Below are 11,869 nucleotides of genomic sequence, written 5' to 3' on the forward strand. Positions count from 1 at the left end.
TGGCGACCAAAAGACTGGCAATATCCAAATTATAACACCACTTGAGTTTACATCGAAATTAACAGTGATTTCCCCCCAAAAAGGGGCAAAACACCCTCTTTGGAGCATCCGAATGCAACCAAAAAAAGGAGGTGCACAACTAGACCCCACTAGGAGTATTAGTACCAAATTTCAACTTTCTGGGACATTCCGTTCTTGAGTTATGCGACATACATACACACATACGCACACACATACGTACATACAGACGGCAAGAGAAAACTCGTTGTAATTAACTCGGAGACCGTCAAAATTGATATTTCGGGTGTCTGTACGTTCCTAGGCATATATCCACGTGTCGTCGGGTTGAAAAATAAACCCAACATTCATTCGGGGGTGAGCAAAATGGAAATTAAGGCCGATTTTTGAGTGAAATTTTTTTCGCGAATACAATATTTTTACTTTCTTCTATATCTAATATATAGAAGAAAATATTGATTCGTGCAAATTTTCGAATTCTCTGAATTTGACGGATTCGAACGTTTTGAGGTGTGCTGAGTCCATTTCTGACCATTTTGGAAAATGTCTGTCTGTCTGTGTGTATGTGTTTGTAGGTGTATGTATGTGTGTCAGTCTGTGTGTGACCAGTTTTTTGTGGCCGCTCTACAACAAAAACTACCGCATGAAATCGAACGAAATTTAGTACACATATGTGCCCCTATGTGAACTTGTGCCCATTAGTTTTTGGCGCGAATTCCTCCAAGGGGGGTGGAGCAATGGGACGTTTTTCGAGTTACGCGTGCTTGCTATTCCTCAGGAAGTAACTGGCGGAATCAAACAAAATTTGGTCCATATGTTGGTATTAACAGGAACAGGTGCTGATTCAATTTTGGTGTCAATAACTCAAACGGGGGTTGAGCTATAGAACGTTTTTGTCGTCAATTGTGACTGCTGTATCTCAAGAAATAATGAACGGAATGAAAGAAAAATTTATCGGCAAGTAGCCCTTAGTGGGTATAAGAGCTGATTTTATTTTGGTGTCAACAGCTAAAAAGGGGGTAGCGCAATCACCCGTTCTTTTTTTCCATTTTGAGTGCCCTATCTCAAGAAGTAATGCTACGTTCTGGTTGAAATTTGGAATATATGTGAATCCATATGTAAACAGGCTTTGGTTCTATTTTGACGCCGATCGCTCCAAGAGGTGTTGATTTTTTTTTTTTTCGAATAAAAATATTTTTATTAATGCAACAATAAGAAAGATAAATCGTAATAGATTGTCGTCTGCGTATTTCTCGTGATTTTAATTGTATGGAAATGATAGGAAATATTATCTCAATGATTTAAAATTTTTAACTGTTGCCATCTTATGTTTGTTAACAAATAAAATATTTGTAATTAATTCAAGCAAGGCTTTTAAAATAACTTTCAATTTTCGCTCTTTGCTTTGCTTTTGCAATAATTCAGACATTGGGACAGTCGTCAAGTTTTTGCATGTGTCATTTTGTTTTTGTTGGGAATATTGCTTCCTCGTCAAGCATGGGGAGGGATCAGAAAAAAGAAAAATATAGAAGAAAGTTTCGTGATGGCCAAGCAACATACTAGTTGCTACAACTTTGTGATACCTGCACAACATCAATGTTGTCTCTTGTGGGGAACACATAGGATAATTTGGCAGATGATTTTTTAGCAAACTTCTCAGTATATTCACCTTCAGCTGAGATTTCAGTGATTAAACCTTTGAATTCCAAATTTAACAACGACCCTGTCGCCAATTGCTGGGATGAACAACTAGGAGAACCACTAATTTTCACTCCTACTTCATTAGTTATTTTATCAATTATTGTTTATGTCTTTTTTTAAATTTATTTAATTTATGTGTATTTATTTTTTCTGCTTTTGTTTGTCTCTTGCCTGTTTGTGTACAATCTTGCTGCCACCTGCTCTGTAATTAAAACTTCTCCCACCTTTGTTTGGACTCTTACTTTTTTTTTTTTTTTTTTTGTAAATTTTTCATTTCCTTACCAGTGCTAAAAAATGGCTTTGAACCAAGAGGTATAGCAGGAGGATTTAGTTATTCAGTACAACTTTGCTATGAGACATAAGGATTCTGTTGTGATTGTGTGTGAGGTTGTACTTAGACTATGTTCTGAGCATGGGAGGTTGGTAGTTTTAAAAGGAAATTAAAAAGCTATCAATTATTAGCTATCAATACTTACTATGTTTTCTAATATGTATCAATGAACCATATACATAATAAACTTACAGTAAATTACTAACGTACAGTAATCATGAACTATATCGATAAAAATCGAAAAATGTAATACCTTTAAGTACTAATTGGCGTAAGTCAAAGTAATTAAAATAAAACAAATAAATACAGAGTAATTATTTATAAAACTTTTTAAAAACATACTTTTAGTTTAAAAGATGAATAATATCTAACATTTGTCTTGCAAAGATAATTTAAGTTTTTTAATCTTCATGCATTCAACGTCTTTAACTCGAAAATGTTGGCTATACCCATTTTACCCCGTACAACTAAAAGTGCTATAAAATTTTTGTAAATATTAAAATTTACTTATTTTTTGAGTTTTCTGTAGAAAAATTCTTTTTCTATCAAATCCAAATAAAAAACTTCCGAAAATCTTCCAGTAATTTTTTTTAGAAAGAAGTTTATCACTCACTATAAATGCATTGTTTTGTGTTCTGAAAATTAAAACTGTTGCTAAGCCTGGTAAATGAGTTGCTAGATTTTTTTTTCTTCAACTCAAAATGTTGCCTGATATGTAAACATTTTCATCATATTTTTTTATTTTAAAGAAATGTTGTCCAGTAGAATAAAATGAAGAAAAATGCAACTATACCCATTTTACCCCGGCTACCCATTTTACCCCGGGTCCCCCTAATTAAGGAGAAAATACGTGAAAGACAGTCACAAAGTAAAAGGCTCACTAATAGTGCACTTAAGAAAAACGAGCTGATGTGTGCATCACATGACTTCTTTTTACTCCAATTTAATGTCATTTTCTCATTATTGACAGTTTTAATGTGATTCAATAGTTTACTCTCTAAATATCACCAACAGTGACAAAATTGAAACCAGATTTAAAAAAAAAATTATATAAAAAATCGCCAAATGTGTTGCCAAGTTGGCAACAAAACTTGGCGACCAAAAGACTGGCGATATATCGCCAAGTGTCCGCCAAATTATAACACCACGTGAGTTTACATCGAAATTAACAATGATTTCCCTCCAAAAAGGGGCAAAAGACCCCCTTTAAAGCGTACGAATGCAACCAAAAAGTATTGTGCACAACTAGACCCCACTAGGAGTCTAGGTACCAAATTTCAACTTTCTAGGACATTCCGTTCTTGAGTTATGCGACATACATACGCACATACGCACATACAGAGGTACATACAGACGTCACGAGAAAACTCAATGTAAATAACTCTGGGATCGCCAAAATGGATATTTCGGGTGTCTGTACGTTCCTAGGCACATATCCACGTGTGGTCGGGTTGAAAAAAAAAAACTCAACATTCATTTGGGGGTGAGAAAAATGGAAATTAAGGCCGATTTTTGGGCAATTTTTTGTAAAAAGGATGCAAAAGTAGATGTCCTTTTGAGTCCCACTAACTATATTTAACAGTTATTGAATGCATACAAATTACCATTAGCTCTCATTCGAATAAGCTTTTCCAAACACAAACTAAAAGTGCATGTTCTGCTGACGTGTCTCTCATTTCATCTATTAGCAAAACAAATCAATGATAAATATACGGGAGGAAATACAACTTTCAAATCATTAACCGTGTCATATTTATAACTATCGCTGGATTTTAATACTCTTTAAAAATTGAATGTATGTCTCATATTCATAAAACTACGAACACAGCTTGCGTGCAAATGATTAAAAAGCAGAAAATTTCTTTTAAATTGCTAATTATTGGTTGCGTTAAAAAAAAAAAAAAAACTCGCTTTATGATTCATAAAACTGAATGCATCAACAGTGAGGCTGAATTTTATGATTTGATTAATAATTAATGTTTGGTTGATACAGCCACAATCAAGGGATATAGTAAACACTAAATTATTCACGAGCATTTTTAATGTTCGTAAATTATATTAAAAAATACAATGAGATTTTTGAAGCTAATTTCATTAAGAAGTTTCGAAATTTGAGCAATAAGATGTTATTATAGCTCGAGGTGTACGTTAATGAATAATGAATAAATTTTATAGTTATTACTCCCATCTGTTTGAATTTTAATGAATCATAAGTTAGTCTTTCTACGAGTTTGTTGATCGTAAACTGTGTTTCGTTAGCTTGAAGAACAAGTAATTCTTTCTTCTCTTTGTACATAAATTTTGACTTTAATGGCACTGAAAAATATCATATTTAAGACTTAGCAAGTGCTTTATATATTGTGAGGTCAAAAGAAAAAGTAATAGATCACAGGAGAAAACTATAAATCTTTGCTAATAATAAAGCTCAAAGTCTCTCTGTTTGGATGTCTGTAGGACGTCTGTGACGAGCATAGCGCCTAGACCGTTCGGCCGATTTTCATGAAATTTATCACAAAGTTAGTTTGTAGCATGGGGGTGTGCACCTTGAAGCGATTTTTCAAAAATTCGATTTTATTCTTTTTCTATTTCAATTTTAAGAACACTTTCCGGAGCAAAATTATCATAAGATAGACAAGTCAATTACGAAATTACCATGACGTGGAATGGGAGAGCGAATGAACATAGCCAACTTGCGAGAAATTCGTCAGCCATTATTTGTAACTATACAGGCGAACCGAATGACCTTTTAATTTTCAACAACGGGCAAAGCCGTGCGGGTACCACTAGTACTAAATATATTTCAAAAGTAATTTGTTCATTACAAAGTCTTTTAAGTCTTTTCTAAGTCTTTTGAACATAATTCTAACATCGATCATAATACAGTCGAACTCGCTTATAGCGAAAAGGGACTGCGATATTTGTTCGTTATAACCAGTGCTCGTAAAAAGAAAGTTCGTGAAAAAAATCATAAAAATTCATCATAGTTTTTTTTCTTTTTAATCAATTTTCAGTCAGAAATAAGTTGGTTACTTTATACTGTCTAAATATCTCTTTCTAATATCATTGTTATTTAGGAATACACATATACACACATATATAATATTTACATTTTTCTTTGCTCTACAAACTAAAAAAAGTGCTGTCATCGCTCATTCTAAGGATTTATGATTTATCACTAGCTTTTATTGACTAACTCTGATTGGAATGTTAAAGAAAATTTAACAAAAAAGGATAAGCTGAGGTGGAAATCACTAGAAATTTTACGAAATACAAAAATATTTTTCGCTTTAAGCGGGGTTAGCTTTTTAAAAGCGAGTTATGCTCCCATAAACTTAACATTGTACCAACCAAGTATTTCTGATTTCCTCGCTAAATCCGGTTTCTCGTTAAATCAGGGCTCATTATAAGCGAGTTATGTTCCCATAGACTTAACATTGTACCAACCAAGTATTTCTGATTTCCTCGCTAAATCCGGTTTCTCGTTGAATCAGGGCTCATTATAAGCGAGTCATGTTCCCATAGACTTACCATTCTACCAACCAAGTATTTCTGATTTCCTCGCTAAATCCGGGTTCTCCTTAAATCAGGGCTCATTATAAGCGTGTTATGTTCCCATAGACTTAACATTGTACCAACCAAGTATTTCTGATTTCCTCGTTCAATCCGGGTTCTCGTTAAATCAGGGCTCATTATAAGCAAGTTTGATTGTAGTAATACTTTATTATCGACATTTTTATTCGTATGCGTAGGGGTACTCACAAGGAATGGAAGGGGGAAGGTGCATTGAAATTTAAGAGGGTGTTTCAAGGAATATTTCCCACTTCTTTTGGGGGGACTCTCATTCTGGAGGGTACTCTGGAGCATTTAAGGGGGCTGCGCAGCTGCGCATAGGTGGGAACGGACACCATTGTACCTGTTAAGAGCGAAAAGTTGCACAAACACAAAGGGAAGGCATTTCGAAAACAAATTCCCGCCTGAACATGTCATATAGGGTTGGGGAAAACCTAACCTGGCAGCATTGTGAAGACTATGCAGATCCTTAACCTTGCTTTACGACGATAGCAGGATAGGTTTGCCTGACTATATTCATTTTGCTCAAATAGCTGTATAAACAGTAGTGATGTTCCGGATATCCGTATCCGCGGATATCCGAGAGAAAATAAGGATCCGTATCCGTATCTTTTTTGGCGGATCTTAAAGGGATCTTTTTTATTCTAAAAATTCTTAAATATTTTAATTAAAGACTCTTTAATACCGGTTTAATTAGGTTTTATTCCCTGTCTAAATTGTAAGTTATAATTTCCGAAGCCAATTTACCCCCCGTCGCAGAAAGGAAGGGGTAATGAGTTTTAAAAGTGTGCATCTGTGTGTCTATTTGTTGCATCGTAGCTCCTAAACAGATAAACCGATTTCGGTAGTTATTTTTTTCGTTCAAAGGTGCCTTGATCAAAAGTGTTCTTAGCATAACCTCGTTTTTGTAGAACTTCAGCTACCGGAGATATTAATTAAAAACCGACTTAATGTTTTTTACAATTATGGTAATAAAAACTTACCCGTAGGTTAAAAATATTGGCCCTAATTGAATGAACGAAGTTTTCTGTGTTTGATATTTATTTGGAACTTCCAAGTTATATACAGAAGGAGCTATAATCTTGTTAAGTACATTTTAATGCTATTCTAAGCCTTTATACGCGTGATTGGTAGCGATTTCATAGTCGGAAGATAAAGAGAAAAAGCTCGACGATTTAAAATTTCTATCTCCTGTCGGTTTACATTTGTTAACAATATGTATTCTGACCCGCGAAATTCATCTTAATATGAGGTCGGCTCTCTGGGGAATGTTTTATTTTAATTAAATTTAATATTGTTTTTTTTTTTGGCAATGACCTGGGGCTTGTGTAATTCTTCATTTTGGTTTTTCTCGGCATCCTTCAAAAAAAATGAGACTAAATTATCTATTTACTAGTTGTAAAGGTGCTCCTGACTCTGTTATTTCGTCGGTCAGGGTAAGTTGGATGGAATGGGTCAGCGCTGCATTTACATTGAAAATAAAATACGGAAAATTATTTCTAGCCTGTCCAGAAGCAGCTTTACACTTTTGCTCCTGTATCCTACATCTACCTGTCTATCTAGAAATAATTTTTCATATTCTATCTAAGCATCAATGTAGCGCTGACCCATTCTTTCCAATTCCACCTCAATTTTAACGGAGCTTTAAAGAGTAAATATTTGAGTATTGTTTATATTTTCGCCGTAGATGACATTTTTTGAAGAAACGGTGCCATTACCCTAATGGTAATACTTTCCGTATCAAATTTTACACTTAGGTAGTTATTTTGGGTTTAAAAAAAATTGAGATCCGTATCCGTATCCGCGGGTCTTGACACTAATGATCCGTATCCGTATCCGCGGATCTTGACACTAATGATCCTGATCCGTATCCTCGGATCTTGACACTAATGGTCCGGGTCCGTATCCGTATCCGCGGATCTACTTTTTAACGATCCGGCACATCACTAATAAACAGCAAAATAGTAATGTTATTACCCCCACATCAACCACAAACAAATCCGTATGAAGAAAAAAACCAGCTTACATATTATGTTCCAAAGTTTTAAGCTATAAAACGCCGGTTTGACAGAATTGCAAAATAGTCTGAATCTTTGAATTCACGCATACCATTACCACGTTCACTAATCTACGCAACTTATTCAAAAAATCTTAAACATGCCAAAAAATACTTGGCATTCAAAGATCCCAATGGAGATTTATCGCATCAATTTATTGGAATCTGTCCCAATTACAAATAAAAAATTGAAAAGTTCTCGTTTTATTTCTTTTTAACCAGTATCAATTTCCGAAGACAAGACCATTCATCTCCCGCCCAAACTCCTCTACACACAACGTGTTCCAAACCGACTTCTAAACGAATGTTTAACTGGAAAAGAAAAATCACCAATCCAGAACAAAGAAGAACGATTCATATACGTTCGAGACGAATTTGGTATCGAACGTGACGGGGATTTAAGCTCGGTAGTTCATCTAATGCCTGTATTTATGGATTCGATTCTTTTTTTTTTCGTAACTTTTACCAAGGCGATAATCCATAATTTTCTAAGTATCTATTTCTATTGAAAGTGGTAAGAGTATAATGGCTGATTAATGGAGCCGTATTTCTTTCCGAAAAAAAATATAAGTTATTTTCTTCGAAATCATATGTGCAAAATAGATGAACACAGACAGACATGAAAAAAGACAAAGAGTATTATTCTTACGCATAGCTAGGAGCAAATGGTAAGAAACCGGAATTATTGTAAAATATTGTTCTGTGGTTCAGAATTTTATCCAAGGAAAAAATTACTAATGAAACTTGACCCTCTACTACAAAAATTCATCACTATGTTTCGTCTAGAGCAAGTAATTATTTTGGTGCAAATTGTCCGCTTCTCATTTTAATTAGTGATACTGACACAAATAATATGATACCGTAAGTTAATACACTAGAGAAAGTTAATTTTTTTTCGTGCAAATTGCCTGTTCCTCATTTAAATTGTTGGTACTGACACAAGTTAATATTATGCAGCAAGTAACCACACTAGAGCAAATTATTATTTTTGGTGCAACTTGATGCGTGCTTTTTATTTAGGTTGTTGGCACTAAGTTACCGGACTGGAGCAAGTTATTATTTTTGGTGCAACTTGATGCGTGCTTTTTATTTAGGTTGTTGGCACTAAGTTACCGGATGGAGCAAGTTATTGTTTTTGGTGCAACTTGATGCGTTCTTTTTATTTAGGTTGTTGGCACTAAGTTACCGGACTGGAGCAAGTTATTATTTTTGGTGCAAATTGCGTGCTTCTCATTATATTGTTGGTGTTGGAGCAAGTTTATTTTATGCAGAAAGTTACCACTTTAAAGCCAGTTATTATTTTTGGGGGCAAAAGTGGTTGCTTTACATTTTGGTTGTTGTTACTAACACAAATTAATATGATGCAATAAGTTGCCACGCTGGAGCAAGTTATTATGTATTTTTGGTGCGAATTGCCTGATTCTCATTTAGGTTGTTGGTGTTGGATTAAGTTGATTTTATGCCTTTACGCAGTAAGTTACCACTCTAAGGCCAGTTACTGCTTTTTTTGTTTGGTGCAAATTACTGGCTTTACATTTAGGTTGCTGGAACAGAAACGAGTAAAGATGATGCAGCAAGTTATCCCACTAAAGCCAGTTATTATTTTTGGTGCAAATTGCCTGCTTCACACTTAGTTTGTTATTACTGACACAATTTAATATGATGCGGTAAGTTAATAAACTAGAGCAAGCAAGTATTTTTGGTGTAAATTGCCTGCTCCTCATTTAGGTTGTTAGTACTAACACTAGTTAATATTATGCAGTAAGTTAAAGGACTGGAACAAGTTATTATTTTTGGTGCAAATTGCCCGATTCTCATTATGTTGTTGGTGTTGGAGCAAGTTGATTTTATGCAGTAAGTTACCACTTTAAAGCCAGTTATTATTTTTGAGGGCAAATTGCTTGCTTTACATTTAGGTTGTTGGTTCTAACACAAATTAATATGATGCAGTAAGTTGCCACACTAGAGTAAGTTATTATGTATTTTTGGTGCAAATTGCCTGATCTGCCTGAGGTTGTTGGTGTTGGAGCAAGTTGATTTAATGCCTTTACGCAGTAAGTTACCACTCTAAAGCCAGTTACTGTTTTTTTTTTGGTGCAAATTACTGGTTTTACATTTAGGTTGCTGGCACAGAAACAAGTAAATATGATGCAGTAAGTTACCCACTAAAGCCATTTAATATTTTTGGTGCAAATTGCCTGCTTCACACTTAGATTGTTATTACTGACACAATTTAATATGATGCGGTAAGTTAATAAACTAGAGCAAGTAAGTATTTTTGGTGTAAATTGCCTGCTTCTCATTTAGGTTGTTAGTACTAGCACTAGTTAATATTATGCAGTAAGTTAGCGGACTGGAACAAGTTATTATTTTTGGTGCAAATTGCCCGATTCTCATTATGTTGTTGGTGTTGGAGCAAGTTGATTTTATGCAGTAAGTTACCACTTTAAAGCCAGTTATTATTTTTGAGGGCAAATTGCTTGCTTTACATTTAGGTTGTTGGTTCTAACACAAATTAATATGATGCAGTAAGTTGCCACACTAGAGTAAGTTATTATGTATTTTTGGTGCAAATTGCCAGATCTGCCTGAGGTTGTTGGTGTTGGAGCAAGTTGATTTAATGCCTTTACGCAGTAAGTTACCACTCTAAAGCCAGTTACTGTTTTTTTTTGGTGCAAATTACTGGTTTTACATTTAGGTTGCTGGCACAGAAACAAGTAAATATGATGCAGTAAGTTACCCACTAAAGCCATTTAATATTTTTGGTGCAAATTGCCTGCTTCACACTTAGATTGTTATTACTGACACAATTTAATATGATGCGGTAAGTTAATAAACTAGAGCAAGTAAGTATTTTTGGTGTAAATTGCCTGCTCCTCATTTAGGTTGTTAGTACTAGCACTAGTTAATATTATGCTGTAAGTTAGCGGACTGGAACAAGTTATTATTTTTGGTGCAAATTGCCCGATTCTCATTATGTTGTTGGTGTTGGAGCAAGTTGATTTTATGCAGTAAGTTACCACTTTAAAGCCAGTTATTATTTTTGGGGGCAAATTGCTTGCTATACATTTAGGTTGTTGATTCTGACACAAATTAATATGATGCAGTAAGTTGCGACACTAGAGTAAGTTATTATGTATTTTTGGTGCAAATTGCCTGATCTGCCTGAGGTTGTTGGTGTTGGAGCAAGTTGATTTTGTACCTTTACGCAGTGAGTTACCACTCTAAAGCCAGTTACTGTTTTTTTTTTGGTTCAAATTACTGGCTTTACATTTAGGTTGCTGGCACAGAAACAAGTAAATATGATGCAGTAAGTTATCCCACTAAAGCCATTTAATATTTTTTGTGCACATTGCCTGCTTCACACTTAGATTGTTATTACTGACACAGGTTAATATGATGCGGTAAGTTAATAAACTAGAGCAAGTAATTATTTTTGGTGTAAATTGCCTGCTCCTTATTTAGGTTGTTGGTACTGACACCAGTTAATATTATGCAGTAAGTTAGCGGACTGGAGCAAGTTATTATTTTTGGTGCAAATTGCCCGATTCTCATTATTTTGTTAGTGTTGGAGCAAGTTGATTTTATGCAGTAAGTTACCACTTTAAAGCCAGTTACTATTTTGGGTGGGCAAATTGCTTGCTTTACATTTAGGTTGTTGGTACTGACACATATTAATATGATGCAGTAAGTTGCCACACTAGAGTAAGTTATTTTGTGTTTTTGGTGCAAATTGCCTAATCTGCCTGAATTTGTTGGTATTGGAGCAAGTTGATTTTATGCCTTTACGAAGTAAGTTACCATTTTAAAGCCAGTTACTGTTTTTTTTTTTTTTTTTTGGTGCAAATTACTGGTTTTACATTTACGTTGCTGGCACAGAAACAAGTAAATATGATGCAGTAAGTTATCAGACTAAAGCTAGTTATTATTTTTGGTGCAAATTGCCTGCTTCACACTTAGATTGTTATTACTGACACAAGTTAATATGATGCGGTAAGTTAATAAACTTGAGCAAGTAAGTATTTTTGGTGTAAATTGCTTGCTCCTCATTTAGGTTGTTAGTACTAACACTAGTTAATATTATGCAGTAAGTTGCCACACTAGAGCTAGTTATTTTTGATGCAAATTGCCTGATTCTCATTTAGGTTGTTGATTTTGGAGCAAGTTGATTTTATGCACTAAGTTATCACTCT

This window comes from Uloborus diversus, chromosome 6 (genome assembly GCF_026930045.1).
Source record: "Uloborus diversus isolate 005 chromosome 6, Udiv.v.3.1, whole genome shotgun sequence".
Classification (NCBI taxonomy): Eukaryota; Metazoa; Arthropoda; class Arachnida; order Araneae; family Uloboridae; genus Uloborus; species Uloborus diversus.